Here is a 6,461-nt window from a genome sequence, read left to right on the forward strand (position 1 = left end):
AATTCTAAAAGAACCATAGTGGAAAATGCTATCCACATGCAGAAGAAGAACTATGGAGTCTGAATGCAGATTGAAGTATACTGTTTTCAGTTTTTTTGTGTTTCTTTCTTTCTCATGGGTTTACCATTTTATTTTGATTCTTCTTTCACGATATGACTGATATGGAAATATCTTTAATATGATTGTATATGTATAATTATATTAGGTTGATTCCCATTTTGGTAAAGGGTGAGGGGAGGGAGAAAAATGGAAATAGAAATCTTATAAAATAAATGTAAAAATTAATAAATTAAAACAAAACAAAACAAAATTAATATCTTTTGACCCCCCCAAAAAAAATAAAAACTTACTTGGTGCATATAGGTTTAATGTTAATATTCTTTCATTTTTTACGGTATCTTTTATCACAATGTAGCTTCCCTATCCAATTCTATTTTAGCTTTAACTTTATCTGAGATCATTGCTACTGCTGCTTTTGTGTGTGTGTGTCAGTTGAAACACAATAAATTCTACTCCATCCCTTTATTTTAACTCTGTCTATCTCTCATATTGAAATGTGTTTCTTGCAAATAATGTAGTGTTGGATCCTTATTTTTAATCCATTTTGCTATTCATTTCTATTGTAAGGTAAATTCATCCCATTCATATTCAAAGTTGCATAGTGTTATACTATATACTAGTTGTATATTCCCTTCCATCTAATTTTTATTCACACATCTTTTTGACTCTGTCGTTTCTCTGTAGCTCTTCCTTATTCTGCTCCCTGTATGATCCTGCCTCTGCACTGAGATTCCCATTCTTCAAGAGATCCTCAGCTACATGGGAAAACAACAAAGATCTCCCTCAGTTGACAAATGTATTTGCTCTCAGGATAATTCAGACAATTTATTTTTTTATTATAACTTTTTATTGACAGAACATATGCATGGGTAATTTTTTACAACATTATCCCTTGTATTCAATTCTGTTCTGACTTTTCCCTTTCCTCCCTCCACCCCCTCTCCTAGATGGCAAGCAGTCTTATGCATGTTAAATATGTTATCGTATATCCTAGATACAATATATGTGTGCAGAACCATATAGTTCTCTTGTTGCACAAGAAGAATTGGATTCAGAAGGTAAAATAACCTGGGAAGAAAAACAAAAATGCTAGTCCATATTCATTTCCCAGTGTTCCTTCTCTGGTTGTGGCTGATTCTGTCCATCATTGATCAATTGGAACTGAGTTAGATCTTCTCTTTGTCGAAGATATATTCACTTCCATCAGAATACATCCTCATACAGTATTATTCTTGAAGTGTATAGTGATCTCCTGGTTCTACTCATTTCACTCAGCATCAGTTCATTAAGTATCTCCAAGCCTCTCTGTATTCCTCCTGTTGGTCATTTCTTACAGAACAATAATATTCCATAATATTCATATACCACAATTTACCCAACTATTCTCCAATTGATGGGCATCCATTCAATTTCCGGTTTCTAGACACTATGAAAAGGGCTGCCACAAACATTTTGGCACATACAGGTCCCTTTCCCTTCTTTAGAATTTCTTTGGGATATAAGCCCAGTAGTAGTACTGCTGGATCAAAGGGTATGCACAGTTTGATAACTTTTTGGGCATAATTCCAGATTGTTCTCCAAAATGGTTGGATTCATTCACAACTCCATCAGTGTCCCAGTTTTCCCACATTCCCTCCAACATTCATCATTATCTTTTCCTGTCATCTTAGCCAATCTGAGAGATATGTAGTGGTATCTCAGAGCTGTCTTAATTTGCATTTCTCTGATCAATAGTGATTTGTAACACTCTTTCATATGAGTGGATATAGTTTCAATTTCATCATCTGAAAATTCAGACAATTTATTTTTAAAGAGGGCTTGGCGTTAAAAAAAAAATAGTGGGATTGTTGGAAGGTACCTTGACTTCTAACAACATTAGAGAGAGAAATTTTTTTCTGTGTATCTACGGTATGAATTTACCTCAAAGAAAGTGGATCCCTTTCTCAATTTGATGATATTGAGTTCCTAGACAAAGAGAAAGAAGAGTCCTACCAAGTCTTTGGAGAAGAAAAGGAAAGGCCCTAAGTAAATAGCACTAAGTCATAAAGATTTGGTCTCAGATGACTCAAAGCAATTCCAATTGTTTAGTGATGAAGAGAGACATCTTCACCCAGAGAGAGGACCATGGAAACTGAGTGTGGACCACAACATAGCATTCTCACTCTTTCTGTTGTTGTTTGCTTACATTTTCTTTTCTTCCTCATTGATCTGATTTTTCTTGTGAAGCAAGATAACTGTATGGATATGTATACATATATTGGATTTAACATATATTTTAACATATTTAACATGTATTGGACTACTTAACATCTAGGGAAGGGGATGTGGGGAAGGAAGGGATAATTTGGACCAGAAGACTTTGAAAGGGTCAGTGTTGAAAAAGTACCCATGCATATGTTTTGTAAATGAAAAGCTTTAATAAAAAAAAAAATTTGGTCTCAACCCTGAAGGAAATCCCATGGAGTTAGAAGTTCTGATGAGTGAACCAAGAAGAATGAGTGAATTGTATTGGGTGAATCTTGGTATTGATTAAGCTCCCAGAATAGGTTGTATATGATCTCTTAGCTACCTTACTGCAGATGTCTCTGGCCTGTGATAAGAAATGGTGATTATGCCAGAATTGTCATCACTTATACTGTGACACTTAACATCATAGTCCAGCTCCTGCTCATCATCACTCTTTAACATAGAGATCTCCATTGTGAACTATACTTTGCATCACCTTCCACATTAACCAAATTTGTGAAATTGCAATACTCAATATTCCCAAAGCAGGAAAACAAAGCCTGATATTTTTATCTCTTATTATCCAAATTCACTCATTTTGTTATTACACTGCATTTGAGGGCTATTCTATTATATGCTGTTATTTTATTTTTTCCCCTCTTCCATTATTAGGTATGTTTCTCAAACTCCCACAGTCCAAATTCTCCATTAATTGACGCTGGGCTATTTAAGTTGTAAAAGGAAGAAGAACCAAGGTTTTGCCTCTTGATAGGCTAGGCTAGTTTTTCCCTAAAGGGCAGTAAAACCACCCTCAAAATTGAATTTTTCAGCAGACTAAGGCTTGTAATGTTGACACAGTTTCCTTTTTTCCTGGGTATAAAAGTCTAGTATATTGAGCTGTGTATTTCTCAAACTTGATGTATTTCTCAAATTTGACCCTCTGCCATGGGAGTCAGTATACCTTCCTGACCAGGCATATCTTAGAAATGAGGGGATATATGACTACTTGAACTACAATGCTATTTCTTTTTTGAATAACCTTTTAATAATGCTAAGTAAGCTTTTATGTTAAATATCATGTGGCTTCCCAGTGTATCATTTCATTCCATTTCTAAGACTGAATTACCAGGATGGCCTAAATCATTAATGATGAACTTATAAAAGAGATCTAGAAGTTAGAGTCTGGTAAAAGGATAACCAATATAAAACAATGTCATAAAAACTTAGTAAGGAAAAGCTATCCTGAAGAACAGAGGTGGTCAAAGTGTCAAATGTCAAAGAGAGGGTAAGAAAAATAAAATCTGAGAAAAACCTACTGAATTTAACAATAAAAATATTGTTTGAAGGGTAGTTAAGTGGCATAAGGGATAGAGCTCTGGATTCAAGACCTGAGTTTAAGGTTAGCTTCAGATATGTACTAGCAGTATGACCCTGGGCAAGTCATCTAACCCCAAATGTCTCAGAACAAACAAATACAAAAAAAACATGTTTTGAATTGAACAGATCACCAAGAAAGAAAGTGCAGAGAAAAGTAAAAGGAGTAATACAGAACTTGGGGCACACCCATGCAAAAGGGATATGCATATTGATCCTATAAAGACAGACGCTCCAAAGCTAAAAGAGTTTAAACTTCAGAATTTTGATACCAAGTAGTAAAATTAATAATTAGCCTTGACAAAGATATTTGTTTATGAAAGAAAACCAATTTCAGTTGCCTAGGATTACTCTGGTTCAATAAGAAATCAAAGAAGGGGAGCAGCTAGATGGCACAGTGGATAGAGTGCCAGCTCTGAAGTCAGGAGGACCTGAGTCCAAATCCACTCTCAGACACTTAATACTTCCATAGCTGTGTGACCCTGGGCAAGTCACTTAATCCCAATTGTCTCAGGGAAAAAAATCAAAGAAGGGATTGGAATATGATATTTCAAAAAGAAAAAATATTAATACGTATCCTCAAAATATGTTTGCAAAATTTAGGCTAATTAGTGATGAAAATATGCACTTAGCAAAGAAATAAGAAATAAGCAGAGAGTCAAGAGGTTTGAGGTCCATCAAACCATGGAAGATGACTCTAAGAGTAAGTGAATACTGCAAACAAAATATAAAGCCTTTATACTGGAATTGTTTTCATGGAAAATGATTATCATAGGAGATTACTTTGCGCAAGTGTTGTGTTTCTTAGAACTCAATCTTGGAATGTGTTGGAATCAGCTCAATCCAGTTCAAATGAGCTGTCAAGTTTTCATTCACAAATGCACCTTTGTAAATCAGGCTTTGAGTTATTTTTTTTTATTGATTTCTAAACACAAGAAAATGAAGGAGAAAATATTAAATGGTACAGATTAAACTTAAAAGTGTGTCATATGTACTTCCCTCCTTTCCTACAACTCCAACCCTAATCAAAGCATTACCATCCCCGCAAACCCCAACCTTTTCCCCATCCCCCAAATTCCGTTGTCAATCAAACATTAACCAGCAGACTGAATTACATTCCAGAAAAGATAATACATGTCACATTAGAGAAGGTCAGCATCCAGAATTCTGAAGTGGACTGAAATTAAGAGGTGGGCATTTTAGCCTTAGAAAAGATAAGTAGTTGCTAAAAAGACAAGGGGTTGGATCAAACCTCATGATTTCAGAAACAGAGTAACTCTTATAATGTCACATTTTCTCTATCATGAAATGATACTTCAAACATGAGATCAATGGTCTAATATTGTTATTGGATTTTTGAAAGCATAGCATTAATGTGAATACCTCCCTTAGAAGACTTATCTTTGTCCTTAGGCAGAACAGTGACAGTCTTTTGTTTGCTTGACTATGTGATTTTTGATAATTCATAATTTGTTAATGTTTTATCTTTCAAGCCATTCTCCAATTGACAAATGGTCAAAGGATATGAACAATTTCAGATGATGAAATTGAAACTATTTCTAGCCATATGAAAAGGTGTTCCAAATCACTGTTGATCAGAGAAGTGCAAATTAAGACAACTCTGAGATACCACTACACACTTGTCAGATTGGCTAAGATGACAAGAAAAGATAGTGACAAATATTGGAGGGGACTTGGGGAAACTGGGACACTGATGTTGGTGGAGTTGTGAATGAATTCAACCATTCTAGAGAGCAATCTGGAACTATGCTTAACTAGTTGTCAAACTGTGTATACCCTTTGATCCAGCACTGTTACTATTGGGCTTATAATCCAAAGAGATATTAAAAGAAGGGAAAGGGACTCATATATGCAAAAATGTTTGGGGCAGCCCTTTTCATATTGGCTAGAAACTGGAAAATGAATGGATGCTCATCAGTTGGAGAATGGTTGGGTAAATTATTGTATATGAATGTTATGGAATATTATTATTCTATAAGAAATGACCTGTAGGATTAATACAGAGAGGCTTGAAGAGACTGATGCTAAGTAAACCAGGACCAGGACCAAGAGATCACTATACACTTCAATACAACAACAATACTGTATGAGGATGTATTCTGATGGAAGTGGCTCTCTTCTACAATGAGAGGATCCAGATCAATTCCAATTGATCAGTGATGAACAGAACCAGATACACCCAGTGAAAGAACACTGGGAAGTGAGTGTGGACCACAACATAGCATTTACACTCTTTCCAATATTGTTTACTTGCATTTTCATTTTTCTTCCCAGGTTATTTTTACCTTTTTTCTAAATCCGATTTTTTCTTGTGTAGCAAGACAACTGTAAAAATATGTATGCATATATTGTATTTAACATATATTTTAACATATTTAACATGTATGGGACTACCTGCCATTTAAGGAAGTGGAGGGAAGGAGGGGAAAAGTTGGAACAGAAGTTTTTGCAAGGGTCAATGTTGAAAAATTATCCACGCGTCTGTTTTGTCAATAAAAAGGTATTAAAAAAAAAAAAAGGTTAAAAGAAAAAAAGGACGAGGAGGAGGAGGAGGAACAGAAGGAGGAGGAGGAGGAGGAGGAGGAGGAGGAGGAGGAGGAGGAGGAGGAAGAGGAGGAGGAGGAGGAGGAGGAGGAGGAGGAGGAGGAGAAGAAGAAGAAGAAGAAGAAGAAGAAGAAGAAGAAGAAGAAGAAGAAGAAGAAGAAGAAGAAGAAGAAGAAGAAGAAGAAGAAGAAGAAGAAGAAGAGAAAGAAGAAATGAGAAAGAAGAAGAAGAAATGA

This window comes from Sminthopsis crassicaudata, chromosome 1 (genome assembly GCF_048593235.1).
Source record: "Sminthopsis crassicaudata isolate SCR6 chromosome 1, ASM4859323v1, whole genome shotgun sequence".
Taxonomy (NCBI): Eukaryota; Metazoa; Chordata; class Mammalia; order Dasyuromorphia; family Dasyuridae; genus Sminthopsis; species Sminthopsis crassicaudata.